Here is a 26,050-nt window from a genome sequence, read left to right as displayed (position 1 = left end):
TTCATGAAGTCTGGAGAAATATTCCTTAAGTCTATAATTAAAGAAATGATAAGCAAGTTTTGCCTAAGAGAGTTCAGGTTGTGTTGGAGAATAAAGGTTGTCACAACTGCACAAACTGTTTTTGTCTTCTTTTCTGTGCTACATTCATATCTTTGTACATTTAATACATTTTTGCAGTTATTTCTGTTTTTCCTAGATGAGTAGCTCAAGACTCTTCTGCAGTAAAGTATGACTGCAATGCCAGTTGGCTCTTTTCCTATCTAAGAACAAATGCTGAAAACAAAAGGCGAGGGCTAGCCTGGTTCTCTCTAAAGATGACAAAATCCACTCTCATAACTATGCCTAGGTTGGATTGTGACGGGGCTAATTTAACTGATTCAAATATTTGGATGTGCTCATATATTAGTTAATATAATTACAAGTTAACAATATAAATATTAGGCTACAGAACCACACACCAACACGAAGCCCTATCCTAATGAGGACATACAAACAATCTTTCTTTCAGTTTTTACATATGAACACAAAGCAAAGAAGCAGTTGTTTCTATCCTGGATATAGTTTACACTTTACTTTTATTTTTATTGCAAGAAAGGACACAAGGACATTTTTCTCCTCCTGCACATGACCTGTAATCAGCTGACCGTGTTAATAAAAAATGGAAGCAAAGTTACACTGCAACAGAAATGGTTCACTGCACCCTGCCGTGAACAATATGCCAATATCATATTGGGATACGCTAAAAGGAACAAAAGTATTAGGCCACCTGTGTACTAATACCTTTGCCAATATAATGTATCAAAGTTTCTATTGGCCCAGAGATAATGTTTGAAGGAGCAATAGATATCATATTCTTGTTGCATTGGTTTAAATGGTCCCCATCTGTATAGATGCACTTTTTAATGGTACAACACAAATTTACAAGCTGTTTTTGTGGCCCCCTTGGCTATGACTACAAAGCCCACTTTGAGTACCTGTTTCCCCTTGTTTCTGCTCTTTATGTGAAGCTAAGCTGTCCCCTGATTTTTAACTTTATATTTGTCAGTCATCTGTTATATCCATCCATACAGTTTTGAATACTTGGTTGATGTTGCGCTTCTTACATCTTATTACACAGGTGTAAAAGCAGTGTACAGAGGACATAAAGACTGACAAGGACAGGTAGCAATTTTCCAGTGGTTGAGCTTGTTGCTTACCAGGTGACAGCTGAATTGTGTTTCTCTGCAGCAGGCATGATGACTTGAGGGTTCAAGTAAAATGCTGAACTGTCACAGAAGATATGAACTTAATAAAATGCTTGCAAGAAAGGTTAGCGGGTTTTTTGGCTGCAAAGATTCTGGTCAAGTGGCATTCTTTATTCTGAATGATGCATTTTTTTAAGTAAAAATCAAAGCTCAGTAATGTAGTATTGTTATAGTGCATGAAGGCAGATACACTGCTCTGTGTTGTGAGCTCCCTTATTTATGGCCTTTTTTTATTACTCCAAATTGATCTCTGCATAGTCGCTTTCTGCCTGAAAATCAATGCCCTGATTGGACTTGCTTTTCTTTCATTAACCTTGGCTAATTTCATTTCTCAAATAAAGCTCCTAAATATCATTCATCTTGAAATGTCACCTTGTTTTGTAGGGAGGTGTCGGGGATGCTGGAGGCTTTAGAGGTAACAGAGGGAGCCATGTTTCTGTCAACATAACTCAGCCACATTAAGCTTAGCGCTGCCACGGTTTGCCACTGAACTCTGGCATTTCAAGGACCTAAGCAAGGAATGGGAAGCGTTGGTAAACATATGATGGACGTCGGGAGACAACAACCTTGTGATTTGTGGAAGTCAGCCCCCAGGAAGTCTCGTAACATCAGTGCTTTAGTGGCAACTAGCACAGTTAGCACAAGGACAAGGTTAGCTGGCATCTGTTTGTCCTCAGCCAGACTCGTGACAGGTTCAGGCAGGAGGTGGTGGAAAGGGAGTGCAGCATCCTGATAAGGAGCAGCTCTTTTCAAATTCAACATGACAGCCATGGTTAGATTTAAACATTAGAAAGTAAACACAAGAGACGGATTGTGGAACCCACATAGCAGGAAATCTGTGTGATTTTAAAAAAAAAAGTGTGTATGTGTGTGTAGCTGTCCAAAAATTTACATTTTAAGATCCCCCCCCAATTTTATAATCTCTCCGTGTTGACTGTACAGTGTACTTTGTACACTCACTAGGCACATCGTTAGGTACACCTTGCTAGTACCGCATTGGACCAACTTTAATTTTCAGAACTGCCTTAATTCCCCGTGGCATAGTTTCAACAAGCTGCTGGAAACGTTGCATTATTGAATTGAATCTGGTGACTGTGGAGGCCACAGTGAACTCATAGTCATGTTCAAGAAAAGAGTTTGAGATGAGTGAGCTTTGTGACGTGGTTTGTTATGGACATGGTTAGCAGCAATACTCAGGTAGGGTGTGGTGTTAAAATGATGCTCAGTTGGTACTGAGAAGCCCTGTGCATGCCAGGAAAATGTACCCCACCCATCACACCTCCACTACCAGCCTGAACCATTGATACGGTGCAGGATGGATACATTTTTTTGTAGTTTATGCCAAATTCTGACCCATCCATCCAAATTCAGCAGAAATTGAAACTCATCAGACCAGAAAAAGCTTTTGCCTGCTATTGTAAAATTTTAGTGAACTTGTGTTAATTGGAGACTTAATTTTCTGCTCTTAGTTGACCGGAGTGTTGCCTGGTGTGCTCTTCTGCTGCTGTAACTCATCTGCTTCAATGTTGGATGTTTTGTACGTTCATAGATGCTTTATTGCATACTTTGTTTTTAATGAGTGGTTATTTAAGTTACTGTTGCCTTCCTGGTAGCCTGAAGTGTACTGGCCATTCTCCTCTGACCTCTGGCATCAACATAGCATTTTCACCTCTTTAGTTAATTCTGTACAAAACCTAGAGATAGATATGTGGAAAACTTATAACAAATATACCACAAAACCATTTAAATCAGCTTTCTTCCACAATTTGATGCTTGGTTTGAACTTCAGCAGGGCATCTTGAACATCTATGTCTACTTGTGCAGTTAAACAGGTGTACTGAGTGTTTAATTTTTGGATGGATCGATGGATTTCTCTAGCTGACTGCAATAATATTCATGGCATATATGCAACTTTTTGGTTTTGTATCACAAAAAAATTAAGTGAAAAGGGCCGCGACTTATTAAAGAATTAAACTAAAATATAATGGTAGGTAGTGAACATGCCCTGCTTAAAATTGTCTTCACTGCTTTGTCTTTATCTAATTTAAAAAAAAAAAAAAAAACTAGTATAATTTAGCTGCTATTAGCTGAGAATAAAATATTGAAAAGGACCCAGAAAAGTGTAATATGTATGTAACCTGATCTGTTAAGTACCTGCTACTTGTTGTTAAACTCCTTCCTCAGAGGCAACTGTGATAGTAAAAGGAGTCAATTTAGCATATTAACATTTTTACTACTTTGCCCTCTTCTTAGACTGTGAGGGATATTCAACAATGTTCAGAGGGACCATACTGATGTATGAAAGAAGGGGCTACAATGACAAAAATTATCCTGGTTTTTAATTTTAGCATCCCATTTCTAAAAGAAAAAGACTTGAAGGGCGTAATAAGTGGTGTGCGTCTCTGTGTGTGCGTGTGTGTGTGTGTGTGGCAGTGGGAGTTATTTACTCACCAAATCAAGTTGGAAAAGGGCCTCCTACTTGTCTGGGCTAAATCTCGGTAAGACGAAACTTAAAAAAATGACTGCAAAGTATTCCTCTGTGCTTGTTTTGAGGCTGTTTTAGTTCAACAGTTTTGCTAACAATTAGATCAGTTTATTTTGCATCCCCCTCTCTGCCCTTAACTGATGAGGAGGAGGCTCTCTCTGGCCTGCATTAATCTGACACATAGTATAACAACACTCCTGCTAGATCTTGTTCTCTCATTTTATTGCAAACTGTGGAGGAGGAAGATGACTGATATTCGACAACTAATTCCTGGAATCTGGACAAGCACTTCACACTTGCTTGTTTTCTCTCTCTGGGGTTGAGGAGGCTGTCTCTGGCCTGCATAAATCAAGCTCTTCTTATTATTATATTGTGACCACGAGTATAAATTAAGATTGCTTGCTCTTGCACAGCGAACATGAACAGAAGACACAGAAAGGGAGCTTAATTTCACTTGCAAGGAAAATTAACATTAACAATAAGTGGTTTACTGACATATTTCTCCTGCATATGTGGGTGATGTGGCTATTAGCTACTGTGGAGTGGTGCTAAAATCAAGTGTGAAAAATAAGAACAGTGCAGATGGTTGTGGCATTTGCACTTGATTTCTATTTTACACATATCAAGTGGTGAATATTTGCATTTTTGAGCTACTGTTTGAGGTTGTAACACTTAGCACTTAAAGTTATATATTAAATTAAAATGATATGATTGTGTTTGTTTATTTATTTTTTTGCCTTTTGGGTTCATCATAAACCATCCGTATACACCTAAGATCTTAGTGACAATATCAATAATGTCTAATATTTTATCTTAACCATGTCTGTGTGATGCACAGTGTGCAAATGACAACTGTAGTATGAAAACAATTAGGGAAAAACTGTATCTACAACAAATAAAGTGACTAACTGGAGCCAAGCAGACTTCCTTTGCAAACATTTGTGAAACAATGGGTAATTTTAACGAACTCGCTGAATTTGAGTGCGGTATTGTGACAGGATGCCGCTGTTGCAGCAAGCCAGTTTGTGATTTTTCCTCAATCCTAGATATTCCATGATCAACTATGATTGCAAAGTGGAATCGATGAGAAACCACAACAACCCTGAAGTTACACAGCTGGTCACTGAGTGCTGAGGCACATTTTGTGTAAAAGTCTCCAATGCTCTGCTGACTCAATAACCGCAGAGCTCCAAACCTCCTCTGGCATTAAAATCAACAGAAAAACTCTGTGCCCAGAGCCTAATGGCATTGGTCTCCATGGCCAGGCAGCTCCTGTAAATTTAACAGGTGATCAATCCTTTGGTCTATATCGTCTTTATATTCACACAATCATAATTACAGCAGAATGGGCCTATCATACCCCCTCATACAAACCTAGAAATAATGATCATATCACTTCTACAGAAATTAAAATTCATTTGTCTTCATTTCATTGTGACTATTAGGATCAGACAGATGCAATGCGCCACAGTTATCAGGCATCCATTTATTAAAATATAAAAACACATTTATGCTATTTACTTGTAAATAATTTTCCTGACTTGGTTGGATGTTGGGATTAATTGATTGGGTTCTCTGTTCCTTTACGCTTCTAGTATAAACACCCTAAACCTGTGCTATATTAAAGTGTGCCCTTTGTGTGATGCTTGGTCATCTGAGTACCAGATAACCAAGCACGTTTGTGTAGGCCCTCAGTCATCCAGGTCATGGAAGTTTAGAGAGCTGGAAAAAGAGAACAACTGGTCTTCTTTAAGTTCTAAATCAACCTAAATAAATACCTGCTGTAAATCAGGTAATTAACTCCTAGTTGAAGTCGTCCCTTTGGACGCACAACTGATCATGTGAGTCATCACATGAGCCAAGGTGTGAAAAAATCTGCTGTTTATTACTATAAGTGATAGTGACGTGACCTATTGAGGTCATCTGATTTGTTTTTAGATCTAATCTCTTGGATATCTCCACAAACTTGAAGTCCAGTTGCCTTCTTTTTTCAAGCTCTCTAGAATTAATAGATTATCCTCTCCTTGATGTTTAATTAAAAAAAGAAAATACATAAAAAAAACCAAAAGAACACTTTTAGCTAGAAGAGTGATTGTGGCATGGGTGTGGTCTGTGGCCGGCTGCAGAGGAGGGGTGACGCAGCGAGCTCCCGGGACGGCGCAGGGGCGGGGTGAACAGGTGTGCTGGGATGTTCACAGTGACAGTCGGAGGGGGAAGAGAGCAGACGTGACAGCGGAGCGGGAGTGTCTGTGTCCTATTGTAAAACCACAGTAAACCGAATGTCAAAATAAAGAAGTGCTGTCACCATGTCCTTGTCTTGTACGTGTGTAAAGGGTCCAACTTCACAGTGATATTCAGCATTCTTAAGACAGTAGAATGACACAGATGCAGAGAAGTGGCACATAGGAGGTTTAAATATGCCAAAAAAAGTCATTTGCTACTGTGAGAAAGCAGCTGTAGTGATGAGCAACAGCGAACGTGTCCTAATGTAAAAGCTCACCAGGATGGAGACAACTGTAGTTACAATATCTAAAAACAAGAGTTTCTCTCTACTGTTTTAGAAGATGGCAGTAATAGGCAGTAGTAACGCCAAGAACCTTTTGATAAGACTTGATCCTGACACATATCAAAACCATACTGAAGGAGGATGTGGTATGGAGGTTAAACATAAGTAAATCACCTGATGTTGACAACATTGCAGCAGAACTTTAAAAAAAAAAATGGAGAAAAAAATTCCTTGTGCATCTGGCAAGATATAGAAAACTACACAATGTTCTAAGAATCGAAAACTATAGTTAACTATCATTGTCCTAAAGAAAAAGAAATTTAAGACTTTGCCAGAATTGCAGATTAATCAGCTTTATCTGTGATGCAGAGTAACTCTTTGGATTATCCTGAGTAGGCTGAAGAAGGTAGATTTAATTCTTTTGGAAGAACAGCCAAATTTAGACCAAAACAGAGGTATCACTAAGCAGATTCCCAGCATCGTTCCTGGAAAATATTTGAGATGTGACACGAAAAGATATTCATTTCACCAATTCTCCATTGGAAGATTACCCATATGCAACCTGTTCTTCACTGATGAATTATGGGAATAAATCGAATAAAACTTACTACCAGGCTGCAAAAGGTAGTTAGTGTGTATGGAATAAAGCCAAAGGCTAAAAAAACTGATTTTAGTCAAAAGCCAAAGTAAATAGGAACCAACAATCATCTGGTTAAATGTGCAGAAACTGGAAGAGGTGAAGGACAGGGTTGTGTTTAATAAAAACACAAATTTTAATTGTCTGTCTGTCTTTCATGTTAGGTTAATGCCTCTCTTGTGAATGAAAGTCGGGCGTTCTGTGTCAGGGGTGGTTAATACCCTTTCACAACCTTGAAGTTAACACCCTTACTTTTGGCCTTGCTAAATTAAGGTCACCATCCCTTCAGTGATAGCGCTGAACCTTGAAAATGGACGTAAATCGTGAGGTGAAAAATCACCTAATATGGATGTAATTCTTGCGGATACTTGGCTGAGTTGACAGAAACTGCAGAGTGGGGTGATAACTCCCTGTGGGTTCAATCACAATAAGCAACACATTGTCACATAATATAAGTAATATTCATTTGTGCAATTATGATTGTTCTAAGCTGAAAGCGTGAAGCATTGCACAATAGTGTTTTAGCTTTATGCATAAGGAAGAGAGTCACTATTAAAGGTTTCTGGAAGGAGCTACAATATATTTTTGTTTTGTTTTGGGGTTTTTAAATGGGTCAACTTAATCCTCTTTAGCAGATATGTTCCCTGTGGTGTCTGTGTTTCCTGCAGCTTGGGACATGGGTGGAAGATAATAGCAATGGTGAAGTAATGTTGTGCTTGTCTTGGGATTATGGCAAGGTCGCTGTGGATGGTTTTTATTCTATGGAAATTGTTAATTTTTCTTAGTCCACGTGCACCTAAAATTCAATATTAACCCCATCCATGATGGTCAATATGACCTAAAGGTACCATGTTGTAATCAATCGTTGAGAACATGATAACAATCTACCAGAGTCAACAGAAAGCCTATTACAGCAGCATGTTGGATGATTGTAAAACCAGATAGCAACTTGCAGAGAAAGGAGTGATTATCTGGATGTGGCATGATGCTAACCTGCAGGGTAATAGACCTGGATGACCCTTCCAGCACTGTAAGATAACCTCTCATGAAGCCAGTGACATCCCCTAAAAATGAAAGCCCTCTCATTGATTAAACAATGGAAGCTTCTATGGGCTCTTCATAAAAAATGCAATTATATCTAATGGCTTTTACTGTGCAGTAGTGAATAATGTTGATGTAAGAGGCTCAACTGTGTCAGGATTTGTGTGATACAATGTTAGAACTCACCTTAAAACCTTTTTTATCCCAATAAATGTGGAGGAAGGTTATGCATGCGATGAATGGCTGGTTAATGGGGGATGGGGGGTGAATGCGTGTATGAGCTGATACCAGAACAGTGCCTGAGGGGAACAGTTTCCAGAAGCTTGCAATAAGAGAGGAATTCTAAATAGGGCAAATTCACAAGTTATAGAGAACAATAAACATTCTTCAAGTGGAAATCGCTTGAAGAATTGTCTTTTAAACCACACTTTTTTTGGTCCAAGAGAGAGTTACAAGCAGAGTTCATGAGTGGGGTTCACTGGATGTATGTATCAAGCTTGCATGGTTGCTCAGTAAAATTGCTATTCTGTCTCTGTTTATACAAGGCACTGTTAATGCAGATGAAAACAGATGTAATGGTCATATTTGTTGGCCATTTCAATGAAGACGAGTGCTATAACATAAGGTATCATCATAATTATTCATAAGTAGCTGTAAAGTTTTGTGGTTGTGTCTCCCAAGTGCAGGAAAAAAAAGTTATTTAAGATGGGCAGTCACCATGAGGGAGCTTGTTATGGCCGCTGTGCCCCTTCAGCTACATCTTGGTACCCCGACAGGGTTCATTACCAGAGAAGATGGCGTGCAAGTAATCTCAACACTTAGCCCTCAAGAGAGCCCCATTCACTAGAAACTCAGGGGCAAAAATTTCACATCTGACTGGACACATGGGTACTGTCTAATGTCCTCCCATTCGGAAACTGAAATCATTCAAAGTTTAGTTTTGCAGTGGAGCCAGGGCCCGGTCAACATATTCCCAAAGGCTTGCTGAAAAGAGGCAACAACTGAAGTAATAACTGCACATGTGAAATATTACTACAAGCTGTACTGCACAACCAACCTCTAGATGCTACATGCTATAGTTCATAACACAGAATAATTTATCCATGATTGGTGTTGTTGCAATACTTAAATCTTTGCTTAATAGATCTTTCCCCCAAAATTGAGGTATAATTCTGCGGTTTTCTCATATTTAGACTGAATTAGCTCTTAATCACATATTAATTTTCAGATACAAATTTTATGATAATTGCATTTTTAAAATAACACTAATCAAACGCAGCAGTGTGCCTGTTTGCCATATTAAAAAGCTATGCTGTTAGCAACAGACTTTTTTTGTTGTTAAATGAGAAACAGATTAAAACGAGAACTTATTACCAAGGAAAATCTATCGAAGCACAGCAGGACCGCCAGCTTACTGGAGCTGCAGGTGGTTGGAAACACACATTCAGTCCCGCTGCCTCTTTGTCGCTACTGTTGTCTTTATATAAAAGATGGCCATTGCCTCTGAGGCTGAAAGGTAAAGCCATCGTGGAAGTGCTATAAACGTGCATTCTTTCTCAAGGTAAGCATGGCACGACTCTACAGCTCACTTGACTGATGACCTTTAAGGGCGTGGCTACATTGTGGTTGATTTTGGTGCTGTGTGAGCATGCAGCGTCTTCTGGTTTCTCAATGAGATTCAAGTCCTCATTTGTAGGGTCTGGTTTCAAAAACCCAAGATGGCAAGGGCTTAAAATGGGCATGTCTGTTGTTTATATACAGTCAATGGTGCTTACAGTTTCCGCATATGTTGTCTTATGCAGTCTTGCATTCCATAGAAATATTTTTCTGGCACTACATAGAACATAGTTTTGCATTTTAAGATGACTGACTGCAGTGCTGCATTCGTGGTATGCTTGAGTAACTGTATCACAGCTGGAATAAACTTTCTGCTGGGGATCCAGCGGCTCAGTGTGTTAAGCACAACCCGACACTCTAAGGGTTATGATTCTGATTCATGCCGCAGCCAGCCATGCTGAAGTGTGTGCACCATACTGCCATTATTCATCAGCTTATGTACCTCGGGGACAAGCCCCCGCAGCACTTACACTAAAGTATGCGGCTCCAGCAGAATTAAGAAACTCTGAGACTTTCTTGCCTTTACCTTTAGCCGAGTCTTGGTCATTCTTGAGCATGAATAATGGAGTGTGAGCAAAGTGAGAGGGAGGTGGCAGCAAGGGCACAGAAATGGAGAGGACACACTCATAGATGGCCTCTCTTTGTGTTTGTGCTTCCTCTGCTGGGCACCAAGCTTTTGCTCTGGGGTGGGCAGATACTGTATTTTTTCCACCCATATTCCACTTTTAAAGCTCTGTTAAAGACGAGTAAGAACGGGCAGAGGTGATCTCTTTAAAGAAATCCCGTACATGTCGATGAAGTGCTACATCATGTCTGTTTGAATCGTGAAAATTTCAGATGTTGTGGTTGTGTTTTGAAAGGCTGATTGCGTAGGTGGATCCAGCCACATGCAGTGGGGTTTTGCTTTCTCTTATTGTTCTGCATTTCTGCTGCCTGGCAAGACTGACAACTTGGCAACTACAGAAATTGATTGAAGTTGAAGCTGGAGAGGTGATTTTCACACTTCAGTGCCACATGGAAACAAGAGAGCACAATTCTGGGAGCTCTACTGAGGCACACTGCAGACACAGGTGTTTACTATGCTCACAATTTTACTCTCAACTAAACTAAAATGGGACTGCAGGAAATGTCATGTGCAGCCACTTGATTGTAGCCACAAGTATCCGATTACACGTGCACACACTGAGTGAATGTTGAACATCTATTTCCAGACCTATGGGCAGTAAGATTCTGCTATAACTGCAGCCACAGATGGAAGGATTTGTTCCCCTTCAATGTCAAAAGCATTACACTGGCCCGACACTGATTCTGGATGGTTCAGGTGTTGAACTGGTGCTGAAAACCTTGACTGGCCAGCACAGAAATAAAAAAATAATCTTTATGGACCTTCTTTATGGTGCCAGCAAGTTGGAAACATCTTTTTTAATGGAATTACTTAGAAGAACCATAAAACTTTCCTTGACTGAAACTAAAGGGGCCAGATCAAGAAAAAAGACCACAAGACTGGTTTGATGGCTATTTTAGTGCGCCTTTCTATTCCTATTGCTTATAACTTCGTTGCAGTTGTTGTAGTTTTGGGTTTTTGTACTCGGCTTTATTTACTCTTTTTATCAAGTCGAAGGAGAGGATTGCACAGCAGTTCTCAATACTCTAAAAGAAACTATTTAACTGCCCGGCTAGGGATGAATACAGTTAACTGCAGTTCAATAAATGTAGTTCACTTAAAGTGGAAAAAAAAGCTTTGGAAAAACGATAATGTTTGCAAGCCATGATCCAGAAGGCAAACCTGCACTGCTGGCACTATTAAGTTTAGCTCAGCAGAAAAAAAGTTAGTTGGCAATAATGTTATCTTAACTATACATTATAGTGAAGCCACAGCCATTACAATACAGTAGACTTGGAGGTCAGCTAAGTGGCTCAGGTTTTATTGTTTGTGGCTGGTCTGTGTGCTGTGTAACTGTAATACAACATAGCTCCAGACTAGTAAGTATGGAGAGATTACGTTAAACCGTTTTCACACATGAACTTCAGGCAATTTCAGGAGAAACTGGTGAGGACATTGTCCCAGTTACCCTTCCTCACATGCAGTACCCAACATGAGATTGTGCTCCTCAGACAGGTTCTCACTGCTAGAAATACTCCATTTGTAGGTTTGCAGGTGTAAGAACTCATAACATGCACTGGCTCGCTTTGAATTCAGCAGAAAATTACATTCACCATGCTCACACAGACTTTGTTGCAGGGAATTGGAAGGGTGAAGACTGTTTAATATCTGATTTGACTGAGTCAGACATTTGCATACTTGCATATAGCTCCTCTGATCAGTGTTTAGAGAAAATCTGCACTATGGTGTGTGCGTGTGTGTGAAAATGACTTAGTGTGCTTTGTGACCCATTTGATCTATATATTGGTAAAGATGTTTTTTTCCTCCAAATTCTGACTGCAGGGACCTGCTATGGGAATGCTGACATGCTTGTAAATGAGTGTGAATGACAGTCAGTCCTCCCAGCTTTTCATATCTCATTCCACCCACTTGATGGGAAATATTGGACTAAAACTCCTGCTGTGTTCTTGGGATGTCTTGTTGAGTGTTTTCAGTGTTCATCTGTCTTACTCTCTGCCTCAGCATAAAGGATATCCAGCGTATTCATCTGTCATTCAGTTTTTCCTCTGATTCTACATTCTGTAGTTCAATATTCCTGTATTTTTGTCCACCAGCCCAATACTTCATAAAAGAAAGGTTTTATCTTTCTTCTTTCTTTCTTTCTTTCTTTTTTTTAACTGTTTATTGATCCCCTGTATTATGCTGCACCGTGTTTACATGTATAAACATTCCATTCTCCTTGTTGAAAGGCACTGTGTTATTGCTGGTGACCAAAAAAACAGATTTTAATTAAGTTTGATATAATTAGTTCCATCCATGTACACATCTCAACATTTCCATTCATCTCTCTCAAACATGAATGCAACATTTGAAGGGTGCACAATTATTTCCAATCACAAATCCCTCGTTTTCCAACCAGCACGAGTGGGACATGGGTGAATAAAACTGTAGATCGTAAACTGTGTCAAATTCTAAGGTTGAATTCCACTTCACTGTCCTATTTATATTGACAAGCAGCCACTGCAGCTACACTGCTAAACACTCATGCCCCTATATTGGTAAGGGCAAGCTGGCAGGAGCATGTGTGAAAATGGCCCAAGGCAGTGAGTGCCCCTTACCCACCTTGAAGAGTGAGACGCTTTGACAACTTGAAGGCCTGAACGCACTGAATCCCCTTTGAAATGTTGTTGTTTGAGGCGGCTAAACGCTGAGGGTCAGTGGGGTGGCCACAGGGGAAGTGGAGAAGAAACAGAAAGGGAATGTTAGTATTCAGTAACACATCGTGTTAGTGTCAGTGCTGTACTTCTGTGAATGAGTGACAGAGCTGCACTTAAGGTCTAACCATCACTCTGTCTGGCTGTCTGTTTATCTAGCTCGCTGTCAGTACGTATCCGTCATTGACGCGATATTTGGCTTAACCACTTTCATGAAGCAAAAAATATCTGGAGTATAGGAAACATACACTTGCAGAACAGTTTGTTAGGTATACCTATTCAGCTGCTCATTAACATGGAATTCTCATCAACCAATCACGTGGCAGCAAGTAGACATGGTCATGAAAACTTGGTGAAGTTCAAACTGAGCATCAGAAGAAAAGTGGGCAGAAAAGGTGATTTAAAGAGACCTTGAATTTGGCATGGTTGTTAATGCCAGACAGTTTATCTTAGCAAACCAACACAATAGTGATGGCTAACATTATTATAAAGCTTAACAGTGTACCTTTAAGCCCCTCTCTGGTTCTGTAAGAGAGCTAAGTGTTCTACCCACCATAGGGCAGGTTGCCATTTTGCAAAGAACCTCTTCATGCTACTTCTAACTCTATGTGTAATCTTTTCTCGTTTTTAAAAAAAGACAGAACATCTGTGAGCCACTGAATTTTCTGGATTTCCAATAGCAGAACATGTCTTGCCAACAATGAACTAATTGAAAAAATAAATCAGTGTTTATTTGTCCACTGAGAGCCAAACTATTGCAGTCTGAGGAGAGATTGAAGAGTTAGTTGTAGTAGTTGTGTGGTCTTCTTGGCATTTTTGTGAAATATCTCTTTCAAAACAGAAATAAAACACGAGTAAAGTTACAGAAAGGAGCAGTACACTTGTCATATACCTGAATATTGTTTCTAACCATGTCGATTTAATTCAATTTAATTCAATTTTATTTATATAGTGCCGATTCAAGTTCAAATAATCTTGTTTCTTTAACATGACAGTACGTTCACTACTCACATGGCCTCCACAGGCACCAGATTTCAATCCAACAGAGCACATTTGGATGTGTCAAAATGGGAGATTCACATCATGGATGTGTAGCAAATGTGGGATGTTATCATTATCAATATGGACCAGAGTGTTTTCCAGTTTGAAGACAAAAGTGGGTCCAACTTGATACTAACAAGGTGTACCTGTAACATATGAATGCTTTTATATCGGTCTGTTCTACTGGTTTAAGTGTCATTGTTGATTTTGAGGTTTTTATCACAATTTTTGTTTTTAAATAAGTTTGAAAAAGTCAAATTCAAATGCAATCATGATTCCACACATCTCTGTTTCTGCAAATGTTAAGAATTGGGGCACTAAAGAAGTAGTCTAACAGTTTTGGGAGGTCTGCAGTTTTCTCAGTATGCTGCACAGATCTGATGTTTTGTCTGCCAGTGTTTCTCCAGTTAAGTGGGAGTGTGAGTGACAGATAAATCATATGCTTCATGTATGTCCACATTAATTTGCAACGTCTGTTTCCATTGCACTTTGTCACATTTTGTTTTTATTGCGAGACCAACTTGCCCACCTCTGCCAAGTGAAAAAGCTGCCGTATTTTCATGATTGGATACTGGACTTTGCTGTGGGCTGAAAAAGCTGTGTACAGTCTTTCTGCCCCAAGCCAAGCATTTGCTCTCAATATCTCAAAAAGTCTCAGGACTTTTCTACTATGAAAATGGCAGGTGCTTCAGGACTGTTTCTGAGGTCGCACCACATAAATTTCTCTGTTGCTTATGCACCGAATGATCTTATTTACATACAACACTTGACTCTTTTTAAAAATAGAGTTAATGTTCAAACCTGCTAAAAAGATTAGCATATGCATATGCAAGAAATAAAGAGATATGCAGAGGTTCCCTTTGAAAATTGACTCAATTGACTGGAAAAATTAAAAAAATATATTTTTAAAGGATGGAGCTGCTGGCACCAAAGTGCTGTTGAGAGAAAACTAGTAATTACATACAGGTCATGGTGATGAAAAAGTCTATCAAAAAAATTCATGAATGAAATACATATACTGCGAATATCTTTTGCTGTCTAAATTTGTACACGATATCTTTCCAGCAGCCTTCTTATTGGGTTTGTAGGACACGCATTTTATGAATGAAAGGGTTAGTCAGCCACATGGGGATGTTATCCACAATCGTAAATAGCTGTCTAGTTACAGCAATAGATTAAAAAAAAAGAAGAAGATCTCTAAAGGCTGTGATCTGGGTTATGATCTGCTGCCCTAGTTCTTGTCCGAGTCCTATTAAATTTTTTACAGATGATATATTAAAGTTGATAGTGTTTCCATTCCATACTCTAAGAAAAATACCCTATTATTTTGTCACCAGCAGTGTTAAATTAAGTGGCTGGTTGAAAAATCACCTGGTAATTTAAAGTAACTCATGGATGAACAAGAAATGTATTATTGGTTGACCTGGACATGATTCAAACATAGTGATTCAAACATGGATAATGTTGAAACAAAAGGCAATGACAGTATTTTCTTTTGCTAATTTTCCAACACTGCGGTGAAGGGTAGCTGATAGTGTCGATCTTCCACAGTGCTTTTGTAACAGCGTGGTGGCTGTATTTGCTTAGCAACAAAGGTTAGCTTAGTCTGAGTTAAAAAAAACAACAACATATAAACGCTCATTTATATTTTTGTTTTAAAGAACACCGGGTCAAAGTGGCACTTCTGCACAGCACAGTGCCTACTATGGTTACTCTCTCACTGTGAGAAGAGAGAATGGCATCAGGGAATTTATTTTCCATGTCCAGCATGAAGAGAAAGTGCTGTAGGCCATACCAGCATTAGCTCACAGAACCATGGTAAACCTTGTTTAGATTCAGTGGTGAATGACCAAGCCTACCCTAAAAGCTATCAGCTAAAGAGGTATAATTGTATTAAGTCATGACATTTGCCTTTTTTATGTTCAGCTTTTCAAGCATATTTATCAATAACAAGAATAAGATGTCTAATGAGATACATTAGGTAAATTACGTTTTTAGGTAAAAGTTCCTTATCTGTGTATCCACTAAGGCTGTTGGGAGGGTGGCATACATCCTGGATGCATCGCTTGTCTATTGTAGGGCATACAGAGAGAGGGAGACATCCATCCACACTCATATCTATGTGCAATTTAAAATCACCAGTTAACCTAAGAAACACAGGCTCCATCGTGCCTTACCAGCAAAAGATCCCTAGAATGGCATCTGCCAAATCAATTATGCAGAGCTACCTTCTGTGGTGTCTGTTTGTGATAAAGGGAGCAGCAGAAAGGTTAACGAAAAAGATACTAACATGCATGCCTTTGGATTGTGGGGGGGACTGAAGCACCCGGAGAAAAGACAAACTCTACCAGCTCCAGCCGACTGATTGTTTTCCTTGCTGTGAGGTGCCAGTGTTTACCACTCAATGGTAAAAAAATAATAAAAAATTATACACAAAAACATGTGAAAATTGCCTCAAGGCATAGGTCTGGCAGAGGGTCAACTAAATCAGGCAACCCACTGAGCTTGAAACCCTGCATTTCTTTATATGGAGTTTCTCTATTTTCATTGTTTGGTTTTGTTTTTGTATTTTTATATAGGAAGGATGAAGCAAAAGAAAACTTGCTTTTACTTATGCCGCTTACAAAATCTATCATGTGCAGAATTAGCACTGTTTTCCATCTCCAGTATTAAGAAGGCTCAGTGATTTCTTATGGTTTAATGTTCTAATTCAGTAAAGTGATCATTTATTGTGTGGGGTCTGTTTTTGCTATTAATGTGGTTATGGTTTCATGGATTCATTTTTCCTTCAGTTAAAAGTGGCACAGGTGTTGTCATCTAGGCTTTTTCTCAGCGGCAAAAGCAGATGTCCTTGTAGATTTAGTTGCATAATATGTAGACGTCTGTGTGTATCTTATATGGTCTCTGTAGTTCGAGATATTTGCCGTTTTCAGATCTGATTAACCTTTCTCTCTTTTTGCTGTTGTCTCTACATTTCATTAACATTTAACAGTTTCACAGTTGAGGTGAGGAATACAGCGGTAATAGCTCGGTATAGTTTTAAATGTTGTATTGTCAGGGTTTATTTGTGCACACATGGATGCATGTATGAACATTTTATTTATTCCACGCTGTGTTTATTCTGTCTAGCTGGTCCTGCTGTAACTACATGGATATCCGTGACACCATTTAATCGTATTAATATCCCCACGTTATTGCATTTCTTTATTAGCAAGCAAAGATAGTTAATTTATTGAGATTCAGAGTCTAATGTAGCCGTTGTGCTGGATTTTGGCTGTCTTATTGTCACATTGTCTCTAGCAGTTGTTGGTGCAGTTGTTGGTGCAGTTATTTCATGTAGCTTTCATTTTGACACCCTCCAGGATGTTTCGCAGAAATTTAGCATATTGAGTCTATTAAACCAATGAAATATTCTGTCACTCAAGCGAATGTAAACAAACACGCCTTCCTCCACAAACACATAGTGGCTACAGTGCAGCCATCAATGCTGTAGATGTATTACAGGCACAGAAACAGGAAAAAAAATAAGTCTAAAGGAATATTCTGCTTCCTCATATAAAACTATAATGTGAATTATGAATGCCACTTACTTCTTTGAAAATAGTTCAGCTCATTCCCTTTCTGCCTGCTGCTTGCTTCCAGCTTGGAATTAAACTTTCATATCTGTTTTGAACTGTTAGGGAGTGCTCTCTTTCTTCTGCCAACCTCTGCACTGAACCCTCGCTAGATTTATTGGAAATGTGACACACCTCTAAGGCAACCTGTTTGCTGACAAAATTTCTCAAAATGTGTTCCTGTTATTTTTTTTCTTTTTCTTTTTTGGTAAAGCTGCTTCTATGTCTCTCTGTACTCAGTCAAACGGGTAAAGCAAACTAATTTGGTGTTTATTGCTAGTTACTATATGAGGCTCAGAATTAGAGAAAATACTACAGTTAATGTTAACACTCCTATCTAACCTGAGGCCATGATAGAGTTCCTTTGCAGGGCAGTTTTGTGGCAGAGTCAAAAATGAAATCTCTTGGAAGAGAGGGGATACTTATTGGCATTCCGTGTGCAACGCCTTGCTCCCTGTTTCTTGCCAGTGGCCAGCACCCAGTGTCTCAGTAGTCCTATATTCCAGACCCGAGTGTGCTCTCTGCCGATAATACACAACCGAACAACCACGCTGGAGTCATAGAGGTTTACTGACTTACAATCCAACCACCTTGTTCTGTCTATCTCGCTCAACGGTTGGGTGCAACCTTTGCTTTATGTTCAGTGTTGACATGTTTTAAAACCCCTGCTGCTTCTGCTTTGCTCCCAGGTTTGAATGTCATTGGGCTTGTTTAAAAAAAAAGAGAGGGGGGTGAGGATTGGTTAGACTGAGGGAGGGACGGGATCTTTGGCATTTGGCCCAATGTCAATAAAGGATTAAACTCCAAAAGACATCTGTTAAATGATGTGCCTTTTTTCAGCTTCTTATCAAATCTCCTTCTGTCCACTGGGGAGCAGTTTCTGACCCTGTCTCATGCATTGTAGGTTTCCCCCGTGTGAGGAGATTGCTGCTGCTGCTGCTGCTGCTGCTGCTTCTGTCCTTCCTCCACAGCCAGGCCTTCCCCCCTCCTCCCCCTTCACCAGAGCAGGGCAGCCACGGAAGGCTTGGCTCGATTTCAGGGAGGCTCAGATCCTGCAGCCACGTCAATCACGTCTTCACCGCTGGGTAACTATCACGCATGCTATAAAACTACTGCTGCCTTTGAATTTTTCTAGCATGAGGAGCACAGACATTTGAGATTATGTAGTCTTGTTTTTGGGATTGTTTTTATGCTTGTTTGTTACTTCTGGAGTCGGTCATGTGTGCATTTCTCATGTAAAGAGGCATTTTCTCCATCCAAGCGTGCAATACACACACATACTCGCTCTCAACTGCACAGAGATGCCAGAGGGTACAGGAGATATCTTTAGGGGGGTGATAATTTATTTATTTGTTTTTTTTAATTTAATCCTATTGACTAGTTTGACGGGGTGCCATGGCGATGTACTGTCACAGCAAGAAGGTTCTGGGTTTAAGCCTCATGGTTAACTGGGCCTTTCTGTGTGGACTTTCCATGTTCTTCTTGTGTTTTTTCAGGGTACCCTGGCTTCTTCCTACAGTACAGAGGTGCATAGTAGGTAGGTTAACTGGTAATTCTGAATTGGCCGTATATGTGAGCATGAGCCTACAGGTTAGGCTATGTCTTTGTGTTACAGTAGCTCTGGGATGGACTGGCACTTTGTCTAGGGGTTACATTGCCTCTTGCCCAATGGCAGCTGGCACAGGCTTTAGGCCCTTGCAACCCTCTACAGCAGGGTTATTAACCATACAGCACACTGAATAGCTTTCCAAAGTGTAACAAATGTAAAAAAGAAGGGAGAAGCCTTGGAATATTTCGCTGTATTTTGCAAAAGGTAGCACTATTTTGCCAGTTGTCAAGAGTGGTTGTCTGAATTGTTGATTTCATGTAGGCCAGAGGTCTGAATCATTGTCAATTTAACAACCTTCTGTCCAGCCAGTACCTCATAGGTTTAAAACAGAAATTCTTCCATAGATATTGATGTTGTTGCTGCAGGGCATTGATTTAACTGAAAAATGACATAGGCACTAAACAACCTTGCTTTTCTACAGGAATATAACAAGAATGCAACTAGTTGGCAACCATTTGTGTCGCGTCCCCTGTTTCTGTCCTATTTTAATTTAGTGTGTATGAATAATTACTAAAATTGCTCATGGCCTGCCATGCCACACCAAAGTTAGATTACTAAACCAAGAGCTTTGTGCAACCATTAATTTGATATATGACAGCAGTATTTTTCCGTGATTATATAAAACTGAAACTTACGAATGTTTTATAGGTTATTATGCAGTGGTGGCCATAGACTATGGCCATCAGCAACTATGCTTCCAGCTGCAGGAGTTGGAAAACCCTAATAAACTCACTGTAAACTAGCTGCTAATACAATGAAAAGCTTAGCAGTATTCAGTGAAAAAGACAGAGACCAGAAACCAGTCTAGAATCGGAAAACTGGTTTACTAGATGTGTCACAGATAGTTTGCTACTACAGTTGTCACATTGTCTTTGGACAATATATTAGTGCTCTGTTTATAGCTTGCTCTGTTAGCAAAAAAAAAACATGTTAGGATACATATTTATGTCACAGTTATACTTTTGTAATTTTAGGCTAGTGTCCACTGAGTTCTGAGGTCTGCTGGTGACCTCGCTACCCTGTCTCAGTTGACACGTTGAACTAGTTCTGCATAATACGTCTCTAAACTTCCATTTCTGCCCATTATTTTAACTTTCTAAATTCAGATTTGTACATATTCTACTGAATTTTTCAGGTAAATAGTGAAAAAAAAAAGACAAATGAATGCACATTTCCAATGTGTGGTGTTATGCAAATGTTGGGTGCATCAAGACAAACAGCTGGCTGAGCTAATTCTCCAGGTGGGTGCCATTAAACCATTATACACAAATTAAATGCAGTTAAAAAAGAAGATGAATGGACATGGAGTTTGTTAATAATCTAGTGCGTCTGTTCTTATCTCCTTTTTTGTTTCCATTTCCCCCTTTTTCATCACAGTTTTTTTTATTTTGTTGCCTTCTCCTCAACTCCAGAAAACCTTTAAATTACCTGAGTGAAATTATGTCCCTGTAGGTTTAGCCTCCTTCCTACACATAAATTGGACTCACACTAGACACATGTAATCTATGCATCCTTTTATTTTCCTTCTTGCTTTCCACGAAGCTCTACTATATGCATTTGATAACCGTGTCCACCTACACTCAGTTATTGAAGGCCCATCGTTCCAAGCTTCTCTGACTTAAATAAATGCGTCTTAGGTTTCTGCCGTGCAGTCACCCTCTAGAGCCAGTTCAATCACTGTCTAACCAGGAGTTACATCCTTTCCCTGCCCTTATCTCCAACTCCAAATTACGGAGTTTCAGCCCAGTCGTCACATCAGAGAATCACAGGAGGAAGTCAGGGAACAAGGGGCCAGCTTAGACAAGGTTATAAAAGACAGAAAAAAGGCAGAAGGTGGTTTGTAAATACACAATGAGGATTATGCGGACGTAGCGCCAGCCCACTGCCCTGGCTTGGCAGGGAAATAGGATGAGGGAATATTGCCTTGCTTTGGCTGCTGCACATAAGAGATGTGGTTTTAGAGTTACAGCCTGCTATCTTGCTAAAAGACATTTGAGAAAGGGTTTACTGCTATACTTTGTCAGCGACGGAAATTTTGCTCGCTCCCCCCCCCATCTCTCTCTCTTATCTGCGGGCTGCTGCATTATAGTCTGAGCCCATGATTGGCATTCTGCAAGTGCGGTCCACTACTTTGATTAAAAAAAGAAGTAAAATAAAAATATGTCAGCTATACATATAAGCTTCTGTCCCAATGTGTCAGCTACTGAAATTACCCTGTCTCCATGTTTCTGCTCTCTTGTGCCACAGTGTGCATAAAAATGAGCTAATGGGGGAGCACCCAGACTGCTCTATCCTTATGCTAATGAACAACAAAGTAGCATGAACAGTAGTCATCATGTTTTCCTGAGGTTTACACCTTAAATTCCAATATTTTCTCACCTACTACCACATTGTTGTATAATTTTCTGTTTCATATCAAGATAATAAACCAAAAAGCATAGGATTCTTCCTCTTTAATGGGCTAAAGAGGTCAACGTCACATTAGTGCTTTAAGGGTTTTAAAATAACAGTGTAACCACAGATAAACACTCGAAGCAGCACTACAGAGCTCAGTGTTAACATCACATACTGTTGCTGTGGCTCCCTGCTAATCTATGTTCAAGGCAGCTTAGCCTATTTGCCACCATGAATGTCCCAGAGTGTGTCACAGTCTCAAAGACCCACCACGCTGGCTTCTGGGAGCATCACGTTCCCTTTTCTTTTTTCCACCCTTTTCACTCTCCATCACTCTTTAATTCCACTCTTCTTCTCCCCGTCACAGTTTGATCTTCTTATCTTTACTTTGATTCAAATCTTCTGTGTCCCTCTTTCATTTTCTTGTTCTCAGCCCTCCCTTAAGGTCCTGCATGTTGTGATGAGCCTGAGGCTGCTGGGCGTCTGTGGTGTCCTCCAGAGGCATGGCTCCTGAGCAGAGGAGCAGGTCTGAGGATGAGTGAATGTGGCACTCCGCTATCATCCTCTCCCTCTTCTCACTAGTCTCCCTTTTGCTGTCACATCTCCCACTCCTCCTCTTCACTCCTTTATTTCCCATTTCACTTAGCATGTACTATCTCTCCCTGACTCTCTGTGCCTGTCGCCTCTGAGAATGATGCGTATGAGGGTGGTGGAGAAACAGATATAGCTTCCCGACAGAATTGTCTTTACTTGTTCTTCTGGTGCGTGTATGTGCTTGTAAGTTGTACTGAATTGTAAATGGGTAAATGGGTGGTTGTTCATCTTAATGCTGGTATGGGAATATGTGGGAGGGAAGGGTATGCTGTTTATGTTTGCTGCATCTCAGCATTCCCATTCCAGGAACAAAGAATTGTTGTGTGTAAACTGGGTGGAAGGGTGGATGGGTGGTGAGGTGTAGGTTTATGAAGAAGATGCTTTACATACATGCTCCTTGTGGTGGCCCAGAGTGCACACCACAACAAGTTTGACAAAACATGAATAACAAGATGTAAGTTTAGAAACCACAGCAAAAATGATCAGAATGAAAATGCATTTAACAAAACACATTATCAACACGCAGCAAAAACTGAAAATGCAAAAATCACACAGTGAGAGAACAAAACAGTAAAACAAACAGTACAACAAAGATAACCCACTTCATTTAGAGAATAGTTGAAATGTGCCATTTAAAAAATTAAAAGGGAAACTGTTAATTAAACTCTGTAAACGGATAGCTCCATATGAATATGCTAAACCTATAGACAAGGGACCAGATTAGCTGCACTCAGACCTTTCAGGTTTCTGTTTGTACTCCACTTATAATCTAAGTTCTATTGACCACTAATATTTGAGCAGGCTTAGGTTGGGTAGAGGTAAACAGTGTAGGTTTAAAAATTTGTCAATCTCAAAATCGTCAGCTGTCAGTGATTTATCTTTTTGTTAGCTGTTTTGTGGATTAGTAAACAATGATCAGTGGCTGGAACAAGGAGTCTTGGTCCAGATATCTGCTGGCTACACTGAAAGCCCCTAAAACATGGACCTTTGCCCCAAGAGGCTAAGTCAACAGATTAACATACAAACATATATTCTAATTTGTTAATATTCTCTCACCGGTCAGTTAGCTGCAACTTGCTACTATTGGGTTGGGGCCTCTTTAACATTTAGAACACCCTTCGTTATCTGTGAAGGTTCTCAGTCATCCAGGTCATCGTAGTCTAAGGAGCTTGGAAAGAACAGCGTCTGGACTTCTCTAGGTTTCTTGAAGACATTTCACCTCTCATCCAAGAAGCTTCTTCGGTTATAAGAGCAATTGGTGGAGAGTCCCACATTTTAAGCCCTATGGGAGTGTCCCCAAGAGGGTCATGGACCCCCTACTGATCCTCTGCCTAACCATACGAGCCAAGGTGTGGCCCAGGATGTGAGTGGGCATTAAGCCATCTGGGAAGGGATGGTTTAATGCCGTGACCCTCTTGGGGAAAAACTGCAGACAGATGACTGAAAAACTCAGAGTAGTCAACTCAGTCGGATCAACAACCATGACACCTTTCTACCCCTTTCTGATGCTCAGTTTGAAATTCAGCAGGTCATCTTGACCTTCGCGTCTACATGTCTAGATATGTTGGGTTTCTGTTATATGAGTAGCTAATTAAATATTTCTATTAATGAGCACTGTACCTAATAAAGTGGCCAGTGAATGTTCTGAATGTTGTGCTTTTACTCGTATTTTTGTCTTATCCCTTTTTTTTTGCTTAGTTTAGCACTTTTAAGCTAAACTGCAATTATATCTGAAAGTGTTTGTGTGTGTGTGTGTGTGTGTGTACAGTCTGCCTGGTGTGCACTCACACAAGCTAGCAGGCATGCGCTTGTGTAAAATTAAATCCACGTCAGCAGGCAGCCATTCAGATAAGATTAACAGGACCTGACGTTTTCTTCGTTGGAGACATATGCTTGCTCCAATTCCCTCAGAATATTTCCCCTTGCCTTCGTCTTCGGTCCAAATTGCATTTCATCTCAGTTCGAGGACATTTCTCCCCACTTACCCTGTCTGCCCACAGCAAGACCTGTTCTCACTATTAATTTGATTTCTGATATTGTTATTACAGGGCAGCATGATTAGGAGTGCATGAGTTAGATAAAAGCCTTGTTTTATGCCATATTGAAGCCAATTAGCATTAGTGTACACTTTCACCTCAGCAGACAGATGACTGTAAATGCTGATTTTATGAATGCAGACTAGCTCGCTGGTGGGGACGCTGGTGTAAAGGGAAAGGCCGTTTGTTTGCCATTCCAGGTTCAATGTTTACGACCCCTCTGTTTTAAAAAAAAATTCTATCATGCTAGAGGAAATTAAAAATTCATCTGCCTCCTGTGTGATGGATTTCCCTAAGAATCACAGGCTGCTGTGTCAATTAACTCTTAAACTACAATATTACGACTTAAGCCTTGAGTAAAGAATTGCACACAAGTATTAAATTAACGTCAATTTGAGCAGGCATTATACATGTAATGCTGCACATAGTTGAAGAAAAGGATTTATGTAAAAGGGAGGAATAAGGGGTCGTGTTATGGGTTAGTGAGTAACACCTACATAGATGTGAACATCATTTATACATAAGCGCAGAGGCTGTCACATGGATGTCACTGAGGGCTATAGTGAGGAAATGTGATTATCATTTATGCATAAGCACCATTATTGTGTGGGAACAGTGCACTGCAGAAAGTAATAACATCAGTATCTTAAAGCAGCTGAAGCAGGTAGAGCTGTTTCATCCGTCTTCTGCCAGGGCTGCTTTAAAGCAAACTGCCTCACTAGTTGGCTAGCATGTTTGTGTAGGATTGAGCTAAATGTATAGCTTTAGTGAGTAGTAGAAAGAGAGAGTGTGTTGGAAAATAAAGTTCTGGCTAAAGAGATTTAATGCACTTGTAGCATTTTTTCCCATTTTTTTATATGGGGAAAATTATTTTTTCTTCACTGCATTTAAATGCAGTTATTATAGTAGTTACTTTTTAAGATTTAAATTTACATAAAAAAAATTAATTAAGTTAAACCCCTTCACAAAAAAAGCTGTATTTTCTTGATGTCGAATGTGTCGTTGTCACAAAGGCCTTTTCATGCCTGTGGTTATTAGATGTTGCGTCAAAGAGACTTTCTGTATAAAGTCATCAAATGGTTTTATTCACTTTCAACTGACGCTGCCTTTTAGCCGCTGTTATAAAGATGTGATTAAACAAGGTGTGAGGTGATGTAAACAACAAGGAAGAGTTCAGATTGAAAAACAGATTTAAACATAGATTATGATGCTTCATGTTGCCCTGTTTAAATGTTGGAATTTTTAATGCTTATAGAAACTCTAGATTCCTAATCTTTAATTCAGTTAGGGCCACAGTCAAGGGAAGATGAAAAAGAAGAAGTTATTTTATCTGCTAAAATTCATATTTTCCAGTGTTTCACTGTTCTGTGGCTTCCACTGGCAAATGTAGGACGCATATGATGATACATGGAGAGGTGAAGTATCCTCTACAGCAGCGGTCCCCAACCCCTGGGCCTCGGACCGGTACCGGTCCGTGAGTCGTTTGGTACCGGGCCGCGAGAGTTGAGGCTCAGGTGTGAAATGTATGGTTTTCAGGGTTTTTATCGGTTTTCAGCGTTATTTTGTTATCGTTTTTATTGTTAACTCGGTTTTCCTGGGTCTTTTCACGTGTGTTATGAATAAATCTTCTTTTTTTCGGTACCGGCACTAGTTTTATTTTGTTGTATTTACCCGCGACACCTTATTGCCGGTCCGTGAAAATATTGTCGGGCATAAACCGGTCCGTGGCGCAAAAAGGGTTGGGGACCGCTGGTCTACAGAACAGATCAGGCATCAAGTACAACAGACTGGACACTTAAAATCAACTTACATTAAAGCAACTCAAGTACTGTACCCTACATGTGGATGAGTTTACTGCAGCTGGGGCTGCGCTTGACTCTGTGTCATGCCTGAACTGATGCTGTGGCCATTTCA

General features: G+C 39.8%; 1 protein-coding gene across 5 annotated transcripts in view; it reads left to right on the top strand.

The window, feature by feature from the left end:
* The window catches only part of drp2 (dystrophin related protein 2), a 175,556-nt gene that overhangs the window by 37,647 nt on the left and 111,859 nt on the right, over window positions 1-26,050 (top strand). For 4 of the 5 annotated variants that reach the window (XM_039619943.1, XM_031736395.2, XM_039619933.1 and 1 more), the window contains exon 2: window positions 18,408-18,588. The gene's annotated coding sequence lies outside the window, so the exon portion shown is untranslated. Of the gene's footprint in view, window positions 1-18,407; window positions 18,589-18,999; window positions 19,041-26,050 lie in introns of all 5 variants that reach the window. The other variant, XM_039619925.1, reaches the window with a different exon arrangement.

The sequence above is a fragment of the Oreochromis aureus genome, linkage group 2 (assembly GCF_013358895.1).
Source record: "Oreochromis aureus strain Israel breed Guangdong linkage group 2, ZZ_aureus, whole genome shotgun sequence".
Lineage (NCBI taxonomy): Eukaryota > Metazoa > Chordata > Actinopteri > Cichliformes > Cichlidae > Oreochromis > Oreochromis aureus.
This window is presented reverse-complemented; position numbering and strand designations above follow the sequence as displayed.